Source organism: Adiantum capillus-veneris, chromosome 11, assembly GCF_014529385.1.
Source record: "Adiantum capillus-veneris isolate H3 chromosome 11, ASM1452938v2, whole genome shotgun sequence".
Classification (NCBI taxonomy): domain Eukaryota; kingdom Viridiplantae; phylum Streptophyta; class Polypodiopsida; order Polypodiales; family Pteridaceae; genus Adiantum; species Adiantum capillus-veneris.
The window spans coordinates 4400157-4414709 of NC_140941.1; the positions used below are offsets into that span (position 1 = coordinate 4400157).

The 14553-nt window shown below is 41.5% G+C and overlaps 1 pseudogene; it reads right to left on the reverse strand.

The window, feature by feature from the left end:
* Nucleotides 1–2236: 2236 nt before the first annotated feature.
* LOC147446828 (uncharacterized) lies at nt 2237–5839 on the reverse strand (annotated as a pseudogene).
* Nucleotides 5840–14553: the final 8714 nt, after the last annotated feature.

The following is a 14553-nucleotide window of genomic DNA, read 5'->3' on the forward strand; positions in this document are numbered from 1 at the left end:
GAATTCGCTACATCTAATTGTACTTGAATTTTTGGAATTGATAGGGTTGTAGTTAGAAGTGCATTGGTAACTTCTATTAGCTATTCATCTTTGGCTTTGCAAGCATCTGATAACTTCGTAAGTAGGTCACCTAGTTCCTCCATTCCATTCTATTGTTTATCTCTTGCTAGCTAGTGCTGTTCAACTTCAAATTCCAATTCCTGCACTTACTTTTGTAGATTGGTGATGACATTTAATATGTCGTCTAACTCTCCTTGGAGAGCATCAATCATTGTCTCTAGTTCTTTAGCCTTTGTGTTGCGGCTAAGTGCTGCTGAGTGGACTTCTGTCATGCCCTACATTTGATTTGCGTATTTGTTGACTTGCAAGATTACCTCATTGTTTGATTTCCATTCTTCATTTCTTGCTAGGTGCTTAGATGTATTGGCCATCTCTTGTATCTGTCTCGGTTGGGTCGTGGCGGCTGGTTGCTTTTGCCCTTGAGGTTGTGGCTGGCCTTCTTTTGCTTTGTGATCCTGAGGCTTTGTGGATGCCTCAACCTTTTCTTGCTGTGTGTAGAGGTAGAAGAATTTTCTTCGGAATCTTGTTCTCTTGTTTTCTCAAACTTTGTGGTGTCCTCTGGTGCAGGAATTGCTGGCCTTTCTGGCTCTGGTTCTTGCTCTTTGTGTTGCTCTTGTGTAGTAGTTGCCCACTATGTAGATTTGGTTACTTCTCTTTATTCAGACTCTATCTATTTTGTGGCTTTATTTGTTGTTAATGGTGGTGGGCTCGGCATGGGGTGAAGAAGGTCGGGGAGACATGTCACCTTGTTCATGCAAGTCTTCTCCTTGTATGGTCACTTCCTCTACTTTTTTTTGCTGCTCTGCCGCCTCTTTAGATTTCCATTCTGCTTCTTGGGCTTCTTTCAGCTTCAAAGCTTATGCCTCCTAATACATTTTTTCCAATAGTTTTGTGGGATCTTCTGTCTGTTTCCTGGTACGGTGCTTTGTTCTTAGTCCTTTCAATTCAATTGGAACCCACTTTGTCGAGTCCTTGCCTTGAGCTTGGCGACTACGTTCCTCTTGATGTGTTGCCACAGATTTTATTTTCATTTACTAATCCATGCTCTTCTTTCCTCATTATCAAAGCTTTCACTACTATGCCATTCTGGTGAGCTCTCAGTAGACTCTTCATCACACTTTTATGTTCTCTTGGTAGATCTAGCTTGTGGCTCGAGGGGAAGGTTGTGCTGACACGATCCAAGTGTTTTGATCTAGGGCAGGTGGCAAGTTGTCAGCCATGTCAATAGCATGGTAGGGCAATTCTAGTTAGAACCTCTAGTGCTTCGCGATATGTTATTTTTCCATAGTTCTTTGTCCCTTTCAGTGTGGACAACACGTATTGTGCATGGTTAATTGGTTGCTTGGTTGTTGATTTGAGAACTTGTGTAAATGTTGTGGCAAACGCATGATTGGGTATCGTATACCTTGGTGGTCTTTTGGAAAGGAAGAGGAAGTGCTGATGATACAATCTTGCAGGTTCTTCCACCTATTTTTGGATGAGGTCAGTAAATGTTGCAGTGACGGTTTCCTTGGTGAAGGTTCCTACCGTCTTTTGATCTCTTGCCCTCATTGTCATTCCTTCTGTTGGCAGTTTGAGAGCTTCTATCACTATCTCTTTTGTAATCACCACTTTGACTTTGTTCGGTTGCATGTCAGAGATTTGGGCGGTTCCATCTTCTTTGATCGTGGACAAGATCTTGTAAGATTTTTAAAAATCCACTCCACATGGCTCTTGTTCATAAAAATCTATGAGCCCCAGTCTTCGATTGGCTGCTTTGGTCTCGGGATTTGTGGAAACATCATATACTTCTTTTGATAGAAGTTGCAGTTCTACCTGATGTCCATCTTCGCTTTGGATCTACCTGTGAACACTGTGGTGTTGTTCTCTTCCAACTGTTCTCTTGACAGATAGGTGGCTTTGGAAGTTTTGACTAAACTGGGTCCAATTGGTATGGTGGTAGCTCTTGTAGCTTCTTCTATTGCGAGAGCTTTCACTACTAGCCATAGGGGGGTTTGCGAGGGACTAATAATTGATAGATGTCGTGAAACCGATGACGATGCGTCGCATAGATGAGGTTTAAGTCGTATAAGCAAGGATATATATATTTTTTTAAATCGGTCGTCACATAAACAACCAATGCCATTGCCTAATCGAAGCCTTGAATTTGATGCCGTCGCATAATCAACGCCTAAAATTATCCTTGCTTAAATGACACGGAGCAGCGAGGCTCGTAGTGACGCCTACACACTGCCACTACGTCTCTCATGCGAGGCACTTTTATAATAGTGTTGCTCGCGCCTTTGAAATGTAACTCGTGGGAAACACAGAAGCGAGCTCTCCATGGCAGCTCTACAAGCAAAACGAGGGGCAGGTACATACCCCCCCCCCCCCCCCCCCCCCCCCCCTTATCTTCATCACTTGCCTCTTTGGGTGTATTATCATCTTGAGCTTGAGGCGACCGGTTTTCCTCTGTTTTGGTAGGGACGACCTCCTTCTTATCTTTAACAGGCTCCTTTGAAATGTCCGTTTTTGGCACATGGTAGAGGATCATCTTGCTTTCAAAGAGAAGAACATATGATTGATTACATCCTCGGGGGGTTCACTAAGTGTAAAACTACCATATCACGTGCGTTCAAGACATGTTTGTAAAACCCCTTATTTGTGAATTTTGTTAACACTAGAATGGTAACCTAATAGGACATAAAAGTGTCCTTTCAGGGTTTTGGGAAAAAATTCCAAAACCATATTAGATCCACTCATTTTGAAAAATCCTTTCATGAGCTTATAGCTCAATAACTACTACATATGGAAAAAATGAGAAACTTGTAATTTTTCTCATCCTTGGTCACTACAAGCCTCCAAAGTTGATAGACCAGTGCATTTTGCCCAAAACAGCAATTTCTTACAGTTGATTGCATATAAATAAGAGTGGGGATTTTTGTAGGACATGAGATAAAATGCCTCGTTAACTTCAATGGGTTGGTGACCAAAACATATGGTTGATTTTACCTCACTTCTTTTTTTTTGGGCAAAAAAAATAGGTACAAAAAAGTTGCATTTTTGCCATTCTGCGGACCTATCATCAAAGTTTCTATAGTCACGCTCAATACAGATACTATATACATGTTTTCTTAGTTCCCTTTGTGACTTTGGATTCAAAAGGAGCCATGGAGCGTGTCAAAAGGATAATGGATCTCTTACAATTGGAACCTTGGGGGCAATGATAAAGTGCTAAATACAGCAAACATGAAAAAACTGGGTTTAGCACTATGACCTCTAGAAACCCATAGAAACTACTCAATATCTAGTCAAGTTTGTAGTCTATGATTAGATATGGTTACTACCTACAAAATACACACAATTGGCCTAAGAAACTAGCAATATTGAGAAAGTTATACTTGCTACTATAAAATGTATCGTATTCTTCAGCAAAATAAAAAAACTCAACCATCATCATATACTATGCTATATAGCATATTAGGTCCCCCAAAACTCAAGGAAGATTAGCTTTATGTTATATATTACACTTACACAATCAAAATTGAATTTGGATATCAAGAAATCCCCCAAAAAAATCATAAAAGTGCTAATTTTGGCCAAAAAACAGGATTATGCAATTCTTGTAAATTGGTCATAACTTTCAATTTTAACACTTAGGTCTCCCTACAAGCATCAAAACATGTTGAGAACTATGAAGGCCTAACCTCTAGCCATCTAAACCTCACAAACATGAAGTTTAGAGTGGTATAGTTGCCAAAAATTGAAAAAAAGCCAAAAACAGGACCCGTTTTTTCACACAGTTTAGGTTCAAAAATGTTGTGCAAGAGTAAGGTTAATGGTGAGATCGATACTCCAAAAAAAATACTAAGTTTTTTTCAGCTCATAAGGCAACTTTGTGGATATATAGCACCTAGAAATCCATTCTCATACTCTTCAAATAATTCAAGCAAAATGGTCACTTAATAGGACACAAAAGTGTCCAAGGACATAAAAGTGTCCTGTTACCATTCTAGTGTTAAGAATATAATGTACCCTTTCTTTTAAAATCTATAAGTTTTTTTTCAAATTTGAAAAAAAATGCCCTTATGTATATATATTTCTGTAAGTTTCAAGAACTTTAAATACCCTTCTGTTGAACTCACGTGATAGGTTACGTTTTTATTAGGTGACCTCCTCGGGATTACATCCCTCATAAAGCCTCTCCACCAGTGTGTCAATAATGTAGTAAGCTTCTTTGCATAGATGAAATCCCCCATTGGGCTGCAAGCCTACACTCTGTTAATCTATTGCTTCCCAAATCTCTTCAAAAGACTTCGCGCCTTGCAAGAAATTGTTGTAGGTGTCATCTAGCCCCTCAAGCTGGAAAAAGCCAAGGAAGGAACGCTCATGATCCACTGCTAGTGGTCGTATTCTTGCGTTTATGACAGTCTGAAGGTCAAAGTGGCCATCCACAAACTTTCTTTTGTAGGCCTCAACATCAAATAGCTTCCACCACTCCACAGATACTTCTCGGATGAGGGTGTCATGTCCGGCCTTGATGGGCATACAATTTGGGTTCTTGTGTAGCCAATCGGCGATCACTGCAACAAGGGCCGTGCACGCACTCTCGCCAGCTGCTCTTTCGCTCCGTGGATCAATAAAGACAAAAAATACAGATGTAGAGAGCTTCATGTTTTCACCCCTACTCACCAAATCTCTATGTTCCCTGCTTCCTATAGTGAAAAGCTCCTCTCCAAAGTCCAAGCATTCAGATATCGATGAAGAAAGCATTGACAAACCTTTTTTCCATTTACAAGAGCTTTTGGACAAACTCCTAAGAATTCTCACATTGTGACCTACTATAACATCATGGTTTTCTATTAGCAAGGGCGCCACATACCTAGTTAGGTGCGGTTGGGGGCAGGGGATCGCCGGCCTAGTGGGCAAGCCGGTGGTCCCCAAGCGCATCAGCTAGGTATGTGGTGCCTCTCGAGTGGAAGCTCGTGATGTTAAACAGTACATGCAAACAATGAGAAAGAGCCCATTTTCCTACATAAGAAAATGTCAAAACCTTCTTGTGATAAATTAGGTTAAGTTAGCAAATATTTTGTGCATTTTTTACATTAGACTATCCTTGGCTTTGCATTATTCAAGGTACCTCATCCATCAAAACATATATAATCGATCCAGGCATATTACGTACCGGAGAATAGCATGTCTCTATGGGGCAGCCTGACAAGCGCCTATCGTGATCGATGTCATCACCACCATCCTATCCATATGCCTTGTTCAACAATGGCTCTACACGTGTTGACGTTCACGATCAGAAATTCATCTTTCTCCTTTTCCAGGAGAGGAGACTCCGCATTGTGGTACTTTGATCCGAATCTGATGTAGATGTCTTGCTTGCGCCAACGTCACTAATGGATTTGTTGCTTGTTGATAGTGAAACGTTCTCTTTGACATGTCTATTATCTGTCAATTGAGGAAGTGCCCCTTTAACAAATATATTGACACCTGCAAGGGGCCCATGATAGCTTTTTAAGGTCATCTTGTCTTCTCCAGCTGAGACTTTATCCTCCTCGTGATCATCAAGTGAGTCGGAGTCATAAAGATCATCGATGCCACTTGAGCTTTCTTCGCTTGTGGTAGAGATTTTACCATTGCACAATATGTTATCTATTTCCCCTGATGTATTCTTCCAATTGAGAGAAACTGATCTCTTCATGTCCTTGACTTTCTTCTCATACATGACGCGTATTTGGTGGTCACATAATAAAGGCCCACTAAGGCAATGTAGAGAAGGTGAGCTGAACATTTCGTGCTAGGACTCTCATGGAATTGGAGGAGTTAACGTTGAAGGCGGGATAGCTTAGGAATGGCAAGAACACACCGCCCTCGAGACTGCGCGTGTACATCCCAAGCTCATTACGAAATTTCGGAGGTCATTTGGAGGGCCATATGAAAGAGAGAGAAAATAGAGCGCATCCAATGAGCTTGAGGCTACGTTACATAGGAAAATACATGGAAAGACTCAAGAAATAGGAAAATATTTTAAAAACTTTCACGAATCTAGGATTGTGGCATCGTAACTTCTTTGCTTTTACCGAGCTGTTAGGTGCATGTGTCGTCCCGCTTTGCTGATATTCTCTTATGGTCATTAACGTACTGGAGGGTGTCCATTAAGCCCGCACAAGATATTGGAATTGTAAAACACTTTGCCTCCATTAGGATTCTTTCAAAGTGAATCTCCCTCCACTAAAGCTTTTCTCTCAGAGCTATGGCTTCCACGTCTTCCTGCCCAAGAAGCTCTAGGTGTTTATGGTCTCTCACACAAACTAGCAACACCTGCACTTTGCCTAGAAGGCCAAGTAGTAGCATATCCTCAATTACAATATCAACTTCAATAAGTGTTGAGAACCAATGGGTTGGACAAAGGATAAACAAAGGTCCATGGGTACTAATGCAACCAAGAAGATCCAAGAGGTCTAGTGCTATCAATGTTTACAGCTTAGCATGGAAGGCCAGAGTGTTGGATTTCAAAGTTGAAATCGGCAAAAGATATGTAAAGGAAGTTCTTGTTCAGCATTTATTTACCCATCCAGACATGATAGCAAACACTGAAAATGTGTCAGATATACATCAACTACGTTGCAATTGTAAGTATTCTTCACATCTCAGCTGCATTTGACTTGTCATTTCACTTATTGATACTCTCAGTTTAACTTTTGTTATATATTCTGCAACGTTTATTCCTCTTCTTACGAGCAATGGCTCCCGGTTCTTCACATCTCAAACTACATTAGATTTGTCATTTTCACTTATTGATACTCTTAGTTTAACTCTTGCTATATATTTTGCAGATGTTTATCCCTCTTCTTATGAGCAATGGGAGCCTATGGAGTGCATAATAGGCCTCTTCCTTGTCGTTCATGCCCACATTGGTTCTCTACAGTATTGAGGGAGAACCAACAAAAGCCTGGCTGATGAAGGAATATTTTTCTATGACCACTTCTACCAACTCTGCCTAGGGAATAAGAATGGCATGTTGGTGAAAGTGCCTCTACCAACCGACTGGGATTGGCCAGTTCCTGAGGAAACAATGGTGGAGGCAATGGGAAGTAAGCTCTACAAGGATATACAGAGGTCTCTACGTAGCTCTATTCCCACCAAACTGGTTAAAATTGCAAACTTTTGTCATGTTGCACTGTTCATAGATTTGTTTCATAACTACAATATACGTGTAATGAAAACTATGTTCATGTACAAGTCATTTCAGCAGTCATCCTGTGACAAACTTCTTGACAGAGGATGGTATATAAAGGAAGAGATTGGAATATGGTGTGAGGTCGCGCTTGACACTCTAGTTGTCAAGTACATGATTGCAAGCCAATCACTGTTAGTCTCCTTTTGGTATATGCGATCACAAATGCTCAGAGGTAAGTACATTCCTATAGATTAGGTTTATGCAGGTTTGGAAGATAATCACGTTGTGGATGTGGAAGTGTTATAAAGAACATGGCCTAATGTTGGTGGTTACAATAAGGGAGCTATGCAGTCTTCTGCAGTTGCGGCACGACATAATTGAAGAGTCAATGGACAGGGAATTTTCATATTTTTTCTTTTTCTTAGCTGGCCGTAAGCTGATGCGGCGTAGGGAGAAAGATATTTTGTGCAAAGAGTTGGATGGTTGGGTTGAAATAGTGTCAATGTAACAGAGATTTTTGTGAACCCAAGTGTATAATAGTGACTTTCAATACATGAAGTTTTCTTGAACTCATTTGTCAATTGTGGTCTGTGAATATAAGTGTCCTTGAAATACATTTCTTTAGCCATTTCCACATCTCTCTCTCTCTCTCTCTCTCTCTCTCTCTCTCTCTCTCTCTCTCTCTCTCTCTCTCTCTCTCTCTCAATGTAAGGCAACACAAAGACATGATAGAAGAGTCATCTTAATTCATTAGAAAGTACAAACTCGTCCTGAACAATGGACTAAGATACAATTTCTATAAGTATGGAATCAAAATGTCTTCATGGTAAAAATCAAAGGATTTAGGTCTCCTTTTTTAGGAGTATCATCAATTAGTAGTGTATTATTTGCATCAAAGGGTACATCGATTTGGCTGAACGGTTTGTACAAAAGATATAAGTTGGGTTTACTAGGGTGGTAGTGGCCCTCGATGGTAGCGCATTTTCTCTGATCATACAAAAAGCCAAAATCTGTCGTATCAGACTGGATACACCACAAACTATTTTAACTAGTGGCGACAAGTTTTGCCTTTGCATTGAAGACCATACGAAAACTCTGAAGCGCGGAAGAAGAAACTGAATAAATTATTTTGTTCCTGGACGAACCACAACTCGACAAGTACCCGTCCAAAATGTTTGCAAATCCTCGTAGGTGTCTTCTATACCCAGAGGCACACGCATCAGCAACAATCCATTGATGTCCAAGATAATCAACCTCTGTAAAAGTTGACAAGTACATATAAGTAGTTAGAAGCTGAACATATTATGCCATACTTGAATAGACATTGCCGGAACAACCGTATCTATAGGTAGCAAGGGTCCATAATGGGTCTCTATAGTGTTGTTGTCGTTGTTGCTATCCTCTACTTTTGCTTGGTCGTTGTAGTCATCGTTCTCATCTTCATCAAGGGTCTCCCCCATGGCTCTTTCTACCTCATTCGGGGTTTCCTCCAAGGTCTTTTCCTCACCCTCTACTGGCCGGCTTGCCTCATCCATATCCTTTTGGGGCTCCTCCATTGGTCGGATTGCCTCATCCATAGGCTTGCTTTCCTTATCCATCCTTGCCTCATCCAGGGTTTCCTCCATGGGCTTTTTTGGCTCCTCCACTGGCCTACTTGCCTCTTTCATTGTGTCTCCTCAATAAGCCCCTCTGCTTGTACACTAGCACTCTACATAGCCTTGTTTGTCCTTTATACATCCTTGTCCCTTTCATCTTTGGCTGGTATGACCCCCTCGGCCCGTTGTGGTTCCACTATATCTGATGCAGGGGCTCGTGGTGGTGGCTCGTCACGTATTGTCATATCGATTGTGCGGTCGTCCAAGCAGCTATCTTCAGATTCTGTAGGGTTCGACATAGTGAGTATGTGTTGTATTAGACTTGCCCGATATCTTTGCAAATAATCATATGTGTAGTTTTGCACAACACTCTGCAAAATTGAAAGACCACATGGTGAGAAGTCTTGTATAAAGAAAACCAAAACTGACTGAATGCATTGCCAAATGGCTACGTTAGTCATGAAAGGTTTTATTGCAAAGTAGCTTTTCAGGACATATTCTCCATGGAGAAGACATCTCCAGCCGCAAGAAGTTGCATCGGCTTGATTTGGTACAGGCACATCTTTGATTGGGGCCTTGTATAGTTTGTACCTTCCACATAGCTTGCCATAAGCAATCAATAATCTCTTTACACAACTGCATAAAGGAGTATCAGGATGTTAGCTTGAGGATTTTAAATTTACATGGATATCCATAAGAAACACTTTCTGATACATAACACTTACAGCCTAATTTCAGGGTGGGTTCCTTTTATTGAATTGAACACCCGCACTGCTGGCTGGTCAACATCAAGGCATATGAGACTCCAGTGATGGTTGTTCTCATAAGGAAAGATGATGATGGTTAATTCCAGCATAGCACAATGGAGAAACCAACTTTCGAATGTGCCAGATGGATTGTCCTTTCTCTGTCCAATAATCACAGACATTTGTGGATCAAGAAGAAACACCTCTGTGTGGGTGTGTGGTGGAAGTTGACTTTTGATGAAACTGCAAGGAGTGTACCTGATTTAGAACACCTATCATTTGAGTTTTCAAAGTTAGAAAAATATTAAAACGTACTTAAGACAAACATAGATAATTGTATCTGATATCTTAGCATCTAGATCCAGCAATATATTAATGTCCAGTGCATCCAGAGCCAGCTTTCTGGCTCCATCTATAAATGGTATCTCTGCAAGCAAACCATACTTCATTAAAAGTAGAGTATCTTTGTTGCTGGCATCTATGGATCGGGTCACATTGCATTCTCTTTGCCTATGGGACTCCATTGCTACTTTCATTTTCTCCTTAAGTTCTTCTTCCCTTATGTCTTCTGTTTGGCTAGGAACCGTCTCTGCCCTTGCCCTTGTATTAACATCATGTGTGACATCTACAACCGTTACTTGTAGCAATAGTTCAGGGGGGTATAACAAAATTTCCCTCATTTTCTTATCCCTGCAGTCATTAGGTACTAGAAGTTTGTCATACCTCCACCTTACCCTTTTTAGTGTCTCGTTGTCTTTGTCCATTATAGTCACCCTGTGGGCATGGGCTGCTACAATGGTCATGTCACTGAAGTACTCAAGCAGGAAGTCCTCTGTTGCTTCCTGCAGAGCCATCAGTGCAACCACTTTCCACCTTTTAGTGCCCCAGGTCGCTTCCTCACAAATGGACCTTACCATCCTCTGGAAGGGCAACTTTGGTATGCACAAATCAACACATTTCTGCGCCTTCCTGATTTCTCTGAAAAGTCCCATGTAGCTCTGTAACTTCTTTATCCTTGGACCTTTAAAAATTTTACTTGGTTTTCCAGGTCTCTTCTTTGGGATTGCAGATCTGCTACTTGCCTTAGCTGCTAACCCTGGTCCCTTGCCCACCTTTCTTGCAGTGGCCTTTGTTCTAGCCATTCCACTGTATACAAATAGAAGAGTGTCTCTCTCTCTCTCTCTCTCTCTCTCTCTCACCAAAACTCTCCCTGTCTCTCACCAAAACTTATCTCATTACTAACGGCACGCGTGAAAGACTTTTCTGACGATAAAAAACGCCTCTGCGTGCCGTTAGTGATAAGGAAAGAGAAAGAGAGAGAGAGAACACTCTCTCTCTCTCTCTCTCTCTCTCTCTCTCTCTCTCTCTCTCTCTCTCTCTCTTTCTCTGCGTCTCTCCAAAGCACACCAAAACACACAAACTCTCTCTCTCTCTCTCTCTCTCTCTCTCTCTCTCTCTCTCTCTCTCTCTCTCTCTCTCTCTCTCTCTCTCTCTCCAAAGCAGACCAAAACACACAAACAAACACACACACACAGAAACTCTCCCTCTCTCTCGCCGATTCTCCTTACCTCGTAGATAAATCCAAAGAGTAGTTGGCTGTCTCCGTGCACCTTTAGTACACACACACACACACAGAGAGAGAGAGAGAGAGAGAGAGAGAGAGAGAGAGAGAGAGAGAGAGAGAGAGAGAGAGAGAGAGAGAGAGAGAGAGAGAGAGAGAGAGATTCTATTCGTGAGTGTGTGTGTGTGTGTGTTGTGTGTGTTTCTGTGTGTGTGTGTAAGAGAGAGAGATATGGAAATTTCCTATGTGACAGAGAAAGAGAGAGAGAGAAAGAGAGAGAGAGAGAGAGAGAGAGAGAGAGAGAGAGAGAGAGAGAGAGAGAGAGAGAGAGAGAGAGAGAGAGAGAGAGAGAGAGAGAGAGAGAGAGAGAGAGAGAGACTTTGAGAAAGAGAGAGGGTGATAGAGAGAGAGAGAGAGGCACAAGGAGACCTTTGAGAAAGAGAGAGAGAGAGAGAGAGAGAGAGAGAGAGAGAGAGAAGGCCAAACCTTGGTAGAAGACGCTAAACCTAGTCTCTTTTTCACGTTCTCTCTATTGCAGACACAGGTGCATGCTCAGTTTCTCCTTCTCTCACTCTCTTTGACTCTCTCGTTGTCTCTCTTTCTCTCTCATACTTTTTAGGTGTCACTTACTAACCTATCCCGCTGCATTAAATGACCCAACGTGTGGCATCATTCCGTATAGATTCTATTTTAATCAACATGTGGGGCGCCGTCGGGTGTTAACTATTATACGTATCTAGAGGGGGAGAGAGAGAGAGATAGATAGATAGATAGATTTTATTATCGTCCTCGGAGGTCAAATATGACCTATGGGACCAAAGTTACATGTGATGTAGTATGTGTATGGCTGATGAGTGACTCTCGATGCTCCAAAATTGTAGTGATGAGAGTCGCAATGGAGAGCCCACACTTTGGTTGGGAGAGGAAAGTGTGTAGGTCTATGTTATGGCTGAAAATGTGAGAGAAGCAAGTTCGGATGTGATCAAAAGCTGAGCACTCTAGTAGTGTGTAGTACTCAGACTCTCGAACTTGCAGTGAGCATAATGTGCACAATCGATTTGACTCTTCTCCATTGCCCCAACGCCCTATCTCGCATCGAAGGAAATGGGAGCTAAGCCGAATTGCTGCGATAGTGCGTATCGCGGACAAGGGAATAGGCTCAAGCATGTAAGTGTGAGTACGGTTTCCTCTCTCAGCGAAGAACATGGTTTTGTAGTTGGGGGCAATATAGGTGGTGTAATGTATGAAGCGTGACCCACTGGATTTCTCCCAAGCCGTAATACATTGGCGTTGTAGAAAAGCTTCATTCACTTGAGAGTCAATTGAAGCATCATGTAGCAAGTGTAATGCATCCCATCTCCCAAACCACTTCTTTATGTCTTGCATCCATCCCATGCTCAAGATCTTGCTTTTATGCGTCTTTTGAACTTTTTTGCTTGCTTCCCATGCAATTGTAGGAAGTCGATGTGAGGGGTTTTGACGCATCTTTATCATGTACTCCACAACCCTTTCCATGCCCATAACCTCAATTGGAAGAGATCCCGACTCAAGAAGTAGGAGTATATATGGTGTTTGTGTCTTAACTTGGAGAAAGTTTGTAAGAAAACGCTTTTGGACATTCTCAAACTCTTTCCAAGTAGACTTTGAGATGCTCCCGCCCCACACTTCAACTCCATAAAGAAGAACCGGTGTCACCAATGCATCAAAAAGATACTTCTTGAGAACCCAACACTTGATGTTTCCCGCATTACACATGTTCTCAAATGCATAATATGCTCTCTTTCCCGCTTCCAAACGACGCATAGCACATTCATGCCACTTGTGATTGGATGGAACCTCAAGGCCAAGATACTTAAAGCTCTCAACAACTTCAAGTGTCTCGTTGTTGTACACAATGCATGGCTTCTCCTTATGGTTGGTTTTCACAAGCATAACCTTTGTTTTGGATTCATTTACAATAAGCCCACTATGCAAGAAAAAGTTCTCAAGGACAACCATAAGCTTTTGTGCATCTTCTAAAGTGTGTGCTAGAAGCACTACATCATCCGCATACAACAAAAGCATGATTACCGCATTGCAAATAGTGACCTCTTCAATGCCTTCGTCTTGCATAAAGTCAAGTACCATTTGTTCCAATTGATCGATGCATAGACCAAAGAGAGTTGGTGACAATGGACATCCTTGTTTAACCCCAATAGTGCTTACAAAAATTTCTGAAATTTCTCTTCCCATGCGCAATTGACAAATCACCTTCTCATAGATTCGAGAAACCGCAAGCATAAACTCACTTGGCACTTGGAGTTCTTCCATCCTTCTCCACAAATTGTTACGTGGAATCATATCAAAGGCTTTCTTAAAGTCCACAAAACAATAATACAATCGCTTGCCTTTCAACCGACTTTCCTCCATGAGAACACGAAGAGTGACAAGATGATCAATGGTGCTATGGCATCGACGAAAACCCGCTTGTCCCTTTGCACGCTTGTCATTATCTTCAGCCCAATCACTCAATTTCATCTCCATTATGCACCCAAAAAACTTTGCCATAAGAGACCCAATCATTATAGTCCGGTAGTTGTTTTATTCTTTACATCCCCTCCTTTATGCAAAGGCTTAACCCAATTAGTACTCCAATCATAAGGCATACCATGTTGAAGTGCAAGGTTGAACATATCACACATCCACTCATGGGTATAATCTCCCGTCCATTTGATCATCTCCGGCTTGATACCTTGAAGATCTCCCGCTTTGCGAGTGGCCAACTTTTCAAGCCCACCGCATACATCCTCAATAGTAAAAAAAGATGGCATACATGGGAGTGAACCATAAAATGGCATTTTTTCAATATTTTCTTGCTCATATAATTGCCTACAATGTGTGTACATATCCACTAGACTCAAGTTACCAAAATTCTCAACCCGCTTGCCTCTCAAGTTTCTCCAAAATCTTCCACATGCATGTGCCTTTTCTTGGACTTGAAATTCTTGTTGCTTTACTTCCCATCTTCTTCTCTTCTTTTGAATCAATGCCTTGTATGTACGCAAATGACTTTGATAGTTGTCTTTGTCCATAGTTGCATCAAGCTTTATCAAGGACTTTCGAGCATCTTGACATTCTTTATCAAACCACCTTTTGCGTGATCTATCTTTGTTGATACCATGGAGATTCTTTATGGCAAAGCATTCTTCCGCACAAGAACAAATAGCTTTCTTGAAAGCTTCCCATTTAGTTTCCAATGGTGCATCACATTGAAGCTTTGTCATCCATAATTTTTGCTCAACCATTTCAATGTACATTGGTGCCCGTTTGAAATCCATACATAGTGATAACTTCTCTTTCCTTTGGCTGAGATTATCATGCTTAGTTGATTCTCCACATGAAAGGTCAATACATAAGGTGCGATGGTCGGATTCCGGGGTCCAT